Genomic DNA, 12,886 nt, shown 5'->3' with positions numbered 1-12,886 from the left:
GGAGGGAGTTCCAGAGAAAAGGTTCTGATGTAGCCAAACATGTCCTGATGAGCTAGACCCAGGTTGGGTAGGCGTGGAAGCAAGGAAATATCCAAGGTTGGGTCTCAAGGAGAAAGCAAAAGACAGAAGTGGAATCTGAACGGAAGGGTCAAAAATGGTGAGTAGTTAATACAGATGAAGAGGGTTCAGAAGGCAGGCCGTGAAAAGATCCCAGAGTCAAATGGGGAAAGAGGATGTACAAGTGCAGAGAAGGAGATATGAGATCATGGAGTTCATTTCTACACTACTCTACACTACCCTTTTTTTTCCTGGTGTCCCCGTGGATATGGTGTGGCAGTGGTGGAAACACCCTGTGGAGGTGCTTCACATCCCAGAGGCAGGTTCCCACCAGCACTCAGCAGGGCAGGTGGACTCTCTCAGCAGGCTAGGTGCTGAGCCAGCCATGGTACTCTGAGGAGTGCCTGACTTGCATCTCCCGTTTCTGCATCTCCAGTGCAAGCTGCTGGCACACAGTAGTGGGACAAAACAAGAAGCAGGGAGAGATGGGATTCGTGCACACATGACTTACGACAGCTGGCTCATTTCTGCATGAGCAAGTACAGCATACATCTCTCCCACTTAAATGAGCCAAGGCTGGGCAGCACACTGCTGCTGCTCTTGGTTGCAGAGTGGCCTGTGCTCTGTGGCCAGAGTGATCATGATGCACACTCAGCAGGATGGAGGGGAGGCCATAATTGAGTGATGGCTTATTGATCCTTCTGGTGGGAGGAGTTCAATAAAGTATATGAGAATTCTTTGAAGGTCAAGTTGATAATCTCATGGTGTTGCATAGATATGGCAATGAACATATTTCACATCCTAGTTGGTAGATGTCATTTTGCCATCTGGAGTTACCACCAACTGGGTAGACCTTGGTGGAGTCTTCTTCCAAATCCAGGAGTCCAACAAGCTGTCTGAGAGCACAGGTGTGGATGGTCAGTTCATGGAAGGAAGAGTATCTCAGTGATCATGAAGTAGACCATAGATGGAGGAGCTAATCAGCACCAGGAACTAACCATTCTGGTGAGAGGAACTACCAGAGGGTCCTGAGCACAGTGAGATAGATGAGATGGATGGGAGATCAAATCTAGGTGAGACCGATTCCCGAAAGTATCATGCCCCAAGGATCTCACCTTTCTTTACGTGCTGCTTAGTGGAGCCAGGGCTAGGAACCTGCAAACTACATTTCTTAGATCCCTGGACAATGGCCTCTTTTAGGTTTGCCAAAAGGAGGCGTTAGAGAGAAACTGAAAGGAGAGCGGAGGGAGGGAGGAGGGACGCCCCTCCCGTTTTTCCTGTTCCTGCTTGTATCGCTTCAGCAGGAGCAGTTGGCTTCAGCTTCCAGCTTCTCTTGGCACTCCCAGAACCAGCCTTGCCTGCTGAATGCCAGGTCTGAAAAGAATATCAAGATACTGTCTAAGAAGGTCTAGAATGGCATCCAAAATGTATTCATCGGGTTCTGAAAGAAGATCAGGGCACCACGTGGCCAAATGTTATCATAAGGAGTAAGGCATGTCCAGAAAGCTGCCTTCCTCTATACTATCTCTCTGGATACAGAGGACAAAGGACACAAAGAGGCACTTCAGAGAATAAACTACAAATTGCTAAAAATTAAAAAATTCATCTAAACAAAACAAAAAACCAACCAGAGGTGGTGGCTCACACCTATCATCTCAGTACTTTTGAGAGGCCAAGGTGGCAGATCACTTGAGCCCAGGAGTTCAGGACTAGCCTGGGTGACAGAGCAAGATGCTGTCTCAAAAAAAGAAAAAAAAAAAATAGTATAACCATGCACATACACAAAACTTCAACTTCACTAGTAATTTTTTTTAAAAAAAGAAATAAAAATCAATATTGAAATGCCATTTTCTACTCACACTGACAAAATTATGTGAGGATGATAAACACTGATTCTCAGGAAATAATTATTGATGAGCACAAAATAGATTACATAATGGATTGTTTGTTAGGGTGTTGTTTATGATGGTGAGAATGTTAAATTACATACCAAACAATAGAATGATATTAATAAATATAAATCCCTAATATAGAATATTATTTAGAAGTTTAAATAATCCTGTAAATGAATATATATTACCATATGAAATGTGTGTAGAATATTACTTAATAAAGTAAAAAAATTTAAATAGATAATATATATATCTAGTATGATCCCATTTATATTAAATGTATGAATGTATATGTATATATGTGTATGTACACATATACATATATACAATCATGCATCTATTAATGATAAGGGTAAGTTTGGAGAAAGATGTTGTTAGATTATCTCATCATTGTGTCAACATCAGAGCACACTTACACAAACCTAGATGGTACAGCCTACTACACACCCAGGCTGTATGGTATAGCCTGTTGCTCCTAGGCTACAAACCTGTACAGCCTGTTACACTACTGAGTACTGTAGGCAATTTTAATACAATGCTAAGTATTTGCGTATCTAAGCATATCAAAACATAGAAAAGGTACAGTAAAAAATACGGTATTATAGTCTTTCTGTTGTTGACGGAAACATTGTTAGGTGGTTCACACTGCATATGAAAGAGGTATTTTTAAAAGGAAAGATTTTTAAAGTCCCGATGCCGAGGCCATACCCAAGCCAATGAAATCATAATTATTTGTTGAGTGGGACCCAGCCCTCAGTTTTTAAAGCACTTCAGGTGATTACAATGTATAGCCACGGCTGCAAATTACTGATCTAAGCATACCCTACCTTATTCTATACACTCTCCTTTTCACCTCCAAAATTAAACTTCTATTTTTATATATGTTTCCCAATCTATTTCTTTTGGTAACATTTGGCCCTCAGGAAAATAGAGAATCCCAATGTTGGTTTGCTACAAAGAAGCCTGAAGCAGGCTGGGCACAGTGGCTCACGCCTATGATCCCAGCACTTTGGGAGGCCAAGGCAGAAGGATCCCTTGAGCCCTGGAGTTCGAGACCAGCCTGGGCAACATGGTGAAACCCAGTCTCTACAAAAATTAGCTAGATGTGGTGGCATGTGCCTATAGGTCTAGCTACTCAGGAGGCTGAAGTGGAAGGATTCCTTGAACCCAGGAGGTCAAGGCTGCTGTGAGCTGTGATCACACCACTGCACTCCAGCCTGGGCAGCACAGCGAGATCCTGTCTCAGAAAAAAGAAACCTCAAGCATTTTCCTGGTCAGGGTGCCTGGAATGTCTTGGGAGCCAGTCTGACTGCATGAGTGAATCATCCACAGATATCACAGATATCAGGTAGAATCTTCTGAAAGTAGTTCTGAGCAGAAGTCCGAGAAGGAAACACACAAGCACATACACAGCAGAAGCCAGGGCTGACTCCCCAGCTGGCCAGGAAGAGTTGCCGAATATTTGATGTTTATAACATTAACTCTCTTTCATTAGTGACCTTTCATTGAGTTGAATCATTTCCTTTGGAAATAAAAGAAAATGCCTCAATTGTTTTTGACAAGTTCTCTTCATCTTTGAAAATATTTTGCAAAATGACTTCTTGAATTTGCAACCTCAGACTTCCTCTAGATTTTGTCTCTATTGACCCAAGCAGACAATTACTAATGTTGTTGGGCAAACTCTTAATCTAGTAGGGAAAATTTTCACATTGGAGTTGAGGGATCTCTTAGACTTCACCGTCTGCAACCCCCTCTGCCATTTTATAGCTTGGGAGCTGAGACCTAAACACCTTGGTTGGGGTTAGCCAGAACATGAATAGCTGAGCTGGGAATGGGACCAACTGCTTGCCACCTCCCTTAGCATGATTTTTGCCAGATCACACGGTGTGGGCCATAAGTCTTTCATTGCAACTTTCTCTAGTGCCACCAGATTGCTGCCTGGTTCAGCAGTAAAGTGCATGGCCTCTTAGTGTCAACATGCCCGGGTTCAAATCCTGGCTCAACTAGGTATTAGCTGTGACAATTTTGTCAAGCTACTTAACCTTTCTGTGTCTCAGTTTTTTCATCTATAAACTGGGGATTAACAGGATTCTTATAAGGCCTAAATGGGTTAATTCATGAAAGGAACTTAGAACAGGTGGCCATAGTAACAGCCATTTTTAACTCCATGAGGCACTTTATCCTGTTGTCAGGCACCAACCTCACTCTTGCTTCACTTTGGCCTTATATGCCCCTCATGGTGTTCATTTCCCATGCTGAGCCCTGAAAGTCTGTGTCCTGTACCAGATAGGAGGGGGCCCTCACAAGCAAACAGCGGGAAAGGCTGCTCAGCTTGTGGTGAAGCGGGAGGAAGGAAGGCTTGGGACCTGGGAACAGACAAAGGGCTCTCAGGATCAGAGGTTTCAGAGCACTTTTGTTCAAAGCACTTTTGTTCAAAGCATTGTTCATTCAGCCCTTCATTAACACCTCCTGACTAAGCCACTTGGTATAATTACCCTGCTGCAATTAGAATCATTAGCATTTTCACAGCTAAAAATGCTAAGAAATTTCATATATATCATCAGCCACTTGCACTGAAGGGTGGAGACTGTGTTGAAGCCCCGCTCGGCCTTTGAGGTCTGGCATAGACTTGGGCTAGAACTCTCCCTTCCCTGTCCCTGCCTCCACCTTCGCCCAGTGGACACAAGATGGCTTCTGCCAGTCATCAAATGCTATGGCCTTTTCTTACTAGGTCCTCATAATACCTGGTAGTGAGAGCAGGTGTTTTGCCCTGTTTTATGAATGAGGAAGCCGAGTCTCAGAAAGACTTGGCGAGGCTATGGGTAAATGCATGGAAGAGGTCCTTGGATCCCCAACTTCTGTTTGCTACATTCATCTGGACTCCACCCACGTTCTTGCACCTGCCACCATGGCCTGCCTCTCACTACCCTCATCCTTTTCTTCAACATCTATGTCCATTCACTCTGGGCTTCTCTCCCCAGCCACTCATATTCTATCAAAATCTATCTCCTTTCTTTCTCCACCTCTTCCAGGGCCTGGTTTGAGGCTAGATCCTTAGTCAAAGTGATTCTGCCTGAGACAATGATGGTCTAAAATGGGTTCATGAGTTATTACTTTCAGGAAACCAAACTCACATTTAGCATGCCTTCCTCAAGTCAAAATGCCACCCCCAAAGGCAATGACTCATGGATGATTGAAATTTCCAGTACCTTGGCAGGCCAGAGGGAAAGTTGCTGCCGTTGGTGAAGCTAGCCTGTGGAGAAGCAGACGGAGACCTGAGTAAGCCCAGTGGCTGAGTCACCCGGGGCACATCAGTCTCCTCACTGACCTCAGTTCCTCTGACCCTCCAGTGAAGGGGTGAACCAGATGCTGGCTGACATAAACTCCAACCCATGTTCCATCTTCTCGAAAGCCCCAGCATACACAGTCGTGGGTCTGTGGATCTTCCTCAAAGTATACTAGTATTTTGCCTTCATCTCTCCTACCTTCCTTATGAGGAGTTTCAAATTACCTAGAAAAGTCCTACTTGATCTTCTCCCTTCCAATAGCTTGAATATCAGGTTGTTTTTTTTTTAACTTTACCTTGGCTTCCATTTTCCTGTTTGCTTCTTGCAGACAGAGAAGCCAGAAAGAGGGAATCAAGAAAGTGTTGAATTCAACGAATACTTCTTTAGTAACAATTATCTGTCTGGTACATGGAGCAAATAAGAAGGATCATGGGTCATGATTTTTGCCCTCAGGGCCCCAAACTGTAGTCCAATCAGAGGTGGGGCCAGATGAGGACGATAGGAGAGGGATGAAGCCAGAGCTGAGGGGGGTTGGGAGATTTGCTGAGCTTGGAGTTGCCCAGCAAGGTAAGAGGAACAACCCCACTAAAGACAGAAAAGTGAGTCAGTGTAGGGTGTTGTCTTTCTTTTGCATTTATTACACAAACAAACAGCAGCAACAATGGAAAGCATGGAGAAAGAAATCATCACCATCTTCCCTGCTAACACATCAGATGTTTTTATTTTTCCATGTGCTTTTCCAGGCCCTGGTGACGTTTATGCAAAAATGTTATGTTGTGGTAAACACAGCACGGGCCTAGTTCCACATCCAGCTGTTCTCACTTAGCTGAGCATGTCTCTGTGTTGCTACACAAACTTCATCGGGGCCGGGCGCGGTGGCTCAAGCCTGTAATCCCAGCACTTTGGGAGGCCGAGACGGGCGGATCACGAGGTCAGGAGATAGAGACCATCCTGGCTAACATGGTGAAACCCCGTCTCTACTAAAAAAAAATACAAAAAACTAGCCGGGCGAGGTGGCGGGCGCCTGTAGTCCCAGCTACTCGGGAGGCTGAGGCAGGAGAATGGCGTAAACCCAGGAGGTGGAGCTTGCAGTGAGCTGAGATCCGGCCACCGCACTCCAGCCTGGGCGACAGAGCAGACTCCGTCTCAAAAATAAAAAAAATAAAAAAAACTTCATCGGTTTAACAATATTTCACTGGGTGCTTCCACTGATACCACCAACAATGAATGGATGTACTGGCTTCCTGAAACGTGTGTACTGATTAGTGCTGCTATTGTTATTTATTTTTAATGTTTATTCATTTGTTAAACATAGAATTGTTATATTTTCTATATTTCCTTGATAAGTAGAAGGGTTGAACATGTATCAGTTGTTTTGTTTGCTAATTATAGCTCCTCTTGTTGGAATGATCTGTTTGGGTTCTTTAGTTTCCCTGGACCTGCTATGGTGTACATAGGGTGAGCAGCATCCCTGGTTTGCTCAGGACTGAGGTGGGTTCTCTGGGCATAGGGCTTTCGGGAATCCCTCCTGAAAACCCAGGATAAGTTGGTCACCCTATTTTTATATAATAGGCACAGCAATTGTGCAGTTAGTTCTTGGTGAATTCCATTCCATGCTCCCAAATAAGCCTTCCTTTCTTTCTCATCTGTAATAGTCATAACAGAGTCATTATAAGAAATGAATGAAATAACATAGTTCAGGCACTTAGAACAGTGGTTGGAACACAGTACTTAGTAAATTTAGGGGAAGATGGTATAGCATATTGATTAAGACTTTGTCATGTAGAATCACACTGTCTACATTCAGATCCTGCCTGCTTGGTTTCCTCCTCTGCAAAACTGAGATAATAATTACCTGTGTCATACTTGTTATGAAGATTAAATGAGCTAATCCGAGCAAAATACGTGGAATAGGGTCAGGCAAATTGTAAGCCCCCGGATGTTAGCTTCTCTTTATGGTAGTAGAAATGGCAGTCATATGTACCAATAACTGCCATTATTGATCATCTACTACATTAGGCACTGCTGGGGTGACCAGCTATCCCAGTTTGTCTGGATTTGTATGGGTTTAGCACTGATGGCCTCGTGTCCCAGAAATATTTCCATTCCAGGCAAATTGGGATAGATGGGCATCCAGGTACTGTGAGAACTTTATTTTATTTTATTTTATTAATTTTTATTTTTTGAGATGGAGTTTCACTCTTGTTGCCTAGCTGGAGTGCAATGGCACGATCTGGGCTCACTGCAACCTCTGTCTCCCGGGTTCAAGTAATTCTCCTGCCTCAGCCTCCCAAGTAGCTGGGACTACAGGCATGTGCCACCATGGCTGGCTAGTTTTTGTATTTTTAGTCGTGATGGGGTTTCACCATGTTGGCCAGGCTGGTCTTGAACCCCTGGCCTCAGGTGATCTGCCCGCCTCAGTCTCCCAAACTGCTGGAATTCCCAGGCATAAGCCACCATGCATGGCCAGGTACTGTAAGAATTTTAAATGATCTCATCTTGTCGCCCAACATCCCTTCGCTTTTACACATACAGAAACAGGGACTCCAAGTGGTTAAGAAGTTTGCCCAGATGACACAGGTGGTGAGGACCAGAGCCAGCTGGCCCCAGAAGCAGAAGTTGCCTCACTTCATGAGCAGCATCTTCACTGGGAAGGGGCTGGATACTGCCTGGAGGCTGTCTCATGGTCACCTGAGATCATCTTTTTCTTTTTAATTGTGATAAAATACACATAACGTTAAATTGACCACTTTATTTTTAAGTGTCTATTTCAGTGCCATGAAGTACATTCACAATGTTGTGCAACCATCACCACTATTTCCTGACAATATCTTTTTAAAATTTTTTACTTTGGTCATGTGCTGACTCTTTCGACATTTATACCACCCTCACTGTGTGCACAGGAAACAGAGGGTTTTCCCTCCTAGGAAGGCTCTGTGAGCCACCAGTTACGCTGATATAACTGAACATCATCTGCTTGCAGTTACACAAGTGCCAGTAATATTGAGTCTGTGGCTATGGCCACATACGTCTCACCTCTCCCATCTCCTCTTCCTCCTCTCAGTGTGTCCACTGAGGCACCACAAAGGACTCAGCAAGCTGAGATCAGGAATGAAGGGATCAGCATTGTTTCATGGAAAGTATTTGAAAGAGAGAAGAGTCTGCACTGCATCTGGGCAGATGCTTTTGTTCAGGGAGGTGATGCCTCTGGCCTCTCTGTCCAGGAGACCATAAGACCCAGCACTGAGAAATCCTCCATCACACTGTGACTAAAGCCAAACCTGAAACATGTGAGTTTGGCCCAGTTCAGATGCTCCTGAGAACACGGCCCATCAGTCCCTGCATATTAAGGCTGCTCAGGGACTGGCAGGCAGCCTCCGGCTTCCCATGAGGGTGCAAGGCTCCAAGAGAGCTGCACCAGCAGTGGAATTGGGCCAGGAGTGAGGGCTGTCTTCCTTCCCCCGAGTTTCTACCACCCACCCTTTCTTTGACCTCTCTTCAGATCTTTATCCCATTCATCTTTTGCCTTCTATAGACCATGGACTCCTAGAGGGCAGGGACACCACCTCATTGCTGCCTGTGCTTGAGCATGCAGGTGCTCAATCCCCTGCACTGCCTCAGAGAAGAGCAGGTGTCTTAGGGGTTTGGTCCTGTGCTAACTATGGCAAAGGACTAATATGAAAATAATAATACTAAGCACTTTCTCTCTTTTCTTTTCTTTTCTTTTTTTATTTATTTTTTAAGACAGGATCTCATAAAAGACAGGTCTTTGGGCTGGAGTGCAGTAACACAATCACGGCTCACTGCAGGTTTCAAGTCCTGGGCTCAAGCAATCCTCCCACCTCAGCCTCCCAAGTGTGTCGCCAAGCCTGGCTAATTTTTAAATTTTTTATAGAGAGGGTGGTCTCACTACGTTGCCAAGACTGGTCTTGAACTCCTGAGCACAAGTGATCCTTCTGCCTCAGCCTCCCAAAGTGCTGGGATTACAAGCGTGAGCAACCACTCCCTGCCTAAATACTTTCTGTGTGCCAAACTCTGTGCCAATGCTTTCCATCAGCTGTCCTCACCACGACCCTATGAGGAGGTTCATTCCCTTTTATAACCATAGAAAACCTGGAGTGAGTTCAGAGGAGTGTGACAAGGGATGTGAGTGGCCTTTGGGCTGAGCTTACTGGGTGATAAGAGAGGCCTCCCGAGGGCAGGATGCCCACCCAGGCAGGCTCTCAAAGGGAGAAGTTGCAAGAACTGCAGGGGCCTGCGGAGGAGAGTGTGCAATAAACAGAGGCCTAAAGAAAATAATTATTCTTAGGCCGGGCGCGGTGGCTCAAGCCTGTAATCCCAGCACTTTGGGAGGCCGAGACGGGTGGATCACGAGGTCAGGAGATCAAGACCATCCTGGCTAACACGGTGAAACCCCATCTCTACTAAAAAAATACAAAAAACTAGCCGGGCGAAGTGGCGGGCGCCTGTGGTCCCAGCTACTCGGGAGGCTGAGGCAAGAGAATGGCATAAACCCGGGAGGCGGAGCTTGCAGTGAGCTGAGATCCGGCCACTGCACTCCAGCCTGGGCGACAGAGCCAGACTCAGTCTCAAAAAAAAAAAAAAAAAAAAAAAAAAAAAAGAAAAGAATTATTCTTGCAAGGGCTGTGGGGGAGGAGGGGCAGAACTCAAGGTGCTCAAATTCGATTCAGAACAGAGGCTGGGAGGCCAGGCATGGTGGCTCGTGCCTATAATCCCAGCACTTTGACAGGCCAAGGTGGGTGGTTCATTTGAGGCCAGGAGTTTGAGACCAGCCTGACCAACATGATGAAACCCCGTCTCTATGAAAAATACTAAAATTAGCTGGGCCTGGTGGCACATGCCTGTAATCCCAGCTACTCAGGAGGCTGAGGAGGAGAATCACTTGAACCTGGGAGGCGGAGGTTGCAGTGAGCCGAGATTGCACCACTGCCCTCTAGCCTGGGCGACAGAGTGGAAAAAAAAAACCCCAAAAGAACACATGCTGGCAAGGTGGCAGCCTCTGGGGGACGGCATTGGTTGGGAGGTGAGCTGCACCCCGAAGATGTTGTTCTGCTCTAGAATTCTGGGCTGGGCTGAGGATGTGGTCAGAAAGCTCCTTTACCCAGAGGGAGCTCAGAGGATGAGCAAAGAAAGAGCAGCTTCCTGAAGAATATTTCCTTTGTTTACTCACTATAGCTAAAGCAGAAGGTATCTGGTATGGTGACTTTGCCTGGAATAATTTGTAATTGACACAGTTTTCACGACCTTCTCCTGGTTTCCCCTCATTTTTTTTTTTCGGTTAACAGAATAGTGATGAGTAATTTTATCTGACTTCACTGTGACATCAACTGGCACATCTCCTAAAGTAACCTTTTGTCTACTGACTGCCCTTCAGGGGGATATATTTATATTTATGTCTCATTTATTCTCCTCCTCTGTGGATTGTGGTTTTCCGGGAGAGAAGTAAACTCCACTTTAGCAGAACATGGAAAATCCAATTGTTTAATAGGCAATAAATTGCATTTCCTCTCTCTTTTTTCAAAAGATGAGCTGTTAAGAATCACATGTTAGGAATGGTTGTCATGCTGGAAATACATGGCTCCCAGGGTTTACACCTTGTGAGTTTCTGGGGTATGTTTGGCTGCCATTTTTACCCGTTTCTTATTTTATTTCTGTTAATACTCTGTGCCATTTGGTCCACTACACCTGAACATGTATTTATGTCCATCTGCATTCATTGATCACTCAGCTCTTTACAAACAGGCCCCTATTCATGCAGTCACTTTCCATTCTCAGGCATTCTGCTTCAGAGGTACTGGATCACTTACCACTTACCACTATCCAGGTACTCTGGGCTTTCTCCCCTACTATGTCTTTGCCATGCCATAACCATTGCAAAAAAGAAGAAGAAGAAGAAAGCCTTCCTACTTATTATTTGCCTTGATCATGCCTATAAATCTATTTGGCACCAGTTTAGCCCTGCCCCTTTCTCCTGGAGACCTTCACAAGCCTCTCATAGCACCCTCCATTTCCCTCAGTCACATGCTATCATGATCGTGCTTGTGTGGGATCTCCTTGAAGGCAAAGACCTGACTTTGTGTCTTACTCATTCTTATATCCCAGGGCCATTGCATTGCATAGTACGTGGCATGACATAATTGCTTAATAAATCCATATTAAGTAAAAACAAAACAAATATCTCTATAGAGAAGAATTCAATTCACTATGCCACCTTCTCCATGAAGACTTCTTTGATCCTTTCAACCTGGAAGACATTTCTACCTGTTGGCTTCTGTTCACTCCACCTGTGCCTCCCTTTGAACCTGATACCCTTCTGATTTTTCATTCTACCAGCAAACTGCCTGGCACTCAGAAAGCGCTAAGTGGTCACCAAATGAAAGTTAGTTGAAAACGGAGCTGAATTTGTTCACAGTCATACCAAAATAATCATTCTGGAATATACTTGCATCCAGGCAGCTTTTCCCTCACATTGTGAAAATAACATTCCTAGGAATCCAGAGAAAAACTTCAATCCTGAAACAGAATATTCTGTGTGGGTAGTATCTCCATCTTTCCCTGATTGTAGAGGTACATGGAATTTATTGTTGTCGTTGTTGTCTTGAGGTTCTCAGAATTTTAAAGGCCCACGGTTGGGCTTTAAGGAACTTGAAAAGTCATCTAGCCCTTTAAAGCCACTTTATCTTAAGGGTTTAGAAATCATTGTCTAGAAAGACAGATCATTCATCAAGGTAAGTCAATGGCCAATAGAGTGGGTCCCATCTATACTAACTCTCTCTGTATAGACTTAGTGAGGGCTGATCAAGCTATGATACAGAGTAGGGCTTGATTGCTGAGCCTGATATGCAGGGAACAAGTAACTTAATAAACACTCCTGGCTGAGTCTAGAAGGCGAGCACTATTCTCCCTCTTATTGATGAGCTGCAAAGCTCACAACCCTTAGAGAGTCTAAACCAGCCCAGGATACTGGGTCAGTGCTCTGAAGAAAGGAACTAGAAGCCCTGAAAAATGCTTGGCCTGACTGTGGCGTTGGTCTCTTCCTGATATTCTCCTTCATCATGTCTAGGTCTGACTTAGGGAAGAATCCTCAAGTGCTGAGGGGATAGTGAGTATTTAGGAAGGACCATTCAGAACATATGTACTGAGTTCAGCAAGTCACTATCATAGTCACCAGGTCAGGGGTGCATGAGAGTAGTGAACTAGTACTACTTGCCCACAGTACAAGGCCTGGCACCTGGCAAAGACTTCCCAATCCACATTTGTTGGGTTGATATCGAGTCAAGTATGCACACTTCACCAATGTGCTTGTCAAAACTGGAGTGATGCAGAGAAGATGGTAAGGTCCCTGTGCTAGGATGACATGCAAATCCATAAAGGGATACAAACATACACAGGAATGCCGGGCACAGTGGCTCACGCCTGTAATCCCAGCACTTTGGGAAGCCAAGGCAGGCAGATCATTTGAGGTCAGGAGTTCAGGACCAGCCTGGCCAACATGGTGAAACCCCCCCATCTCTACTAAAAATACGAAAATCAGCTGGGCATGTTTGTGCACACCTGTAATTCCAGCTACTCAGAAGGCTGAGGCAGGAGAATCACTTGAACCCAGGAGGTGGAGGTGGCAGTGAACCG

General features: G+C 45.0%; 1 non-coding gene across 1 annotated transcript; it reads left to right on the top strand.

Moving 5' to 3' along the window:
• Window positions 1-12,540: 12,540 nt before the first annotated feature.
• LOC112428757 (U6 spliceosomal RNA) lies at window positions 12,541-12,644 on the top strand. Its single transcript, XR_003020808.1, has one exon. It is a non-coding gene; the product is annotated as a U6 spliceosomal RNA (small nuclear RNA).
• The last annotated feature ends 242 nt before the right edge of the window (window positions 12,645-12,886 follow it).

Source organism: Macaca nemestrina, chromosome 7 (genome assembly GCF_043159975.1).
Source record: "Macaca nemestrina isolate mMacNem1 chromosome 7, mMacNem.hap1, whole genome shotgun sequence".
Lineage (NCBI taxonomy): Eukaryota > Metazoa > Chordata > Mammalia > Primates > Cercopithecidae > Macaca > Macaca nemestrina.
The sequence above is the reverse complement of the archived record's forward strand: the minus strand, read 5'-3'. Positions and strand labels throughout refer to the sequence as shown.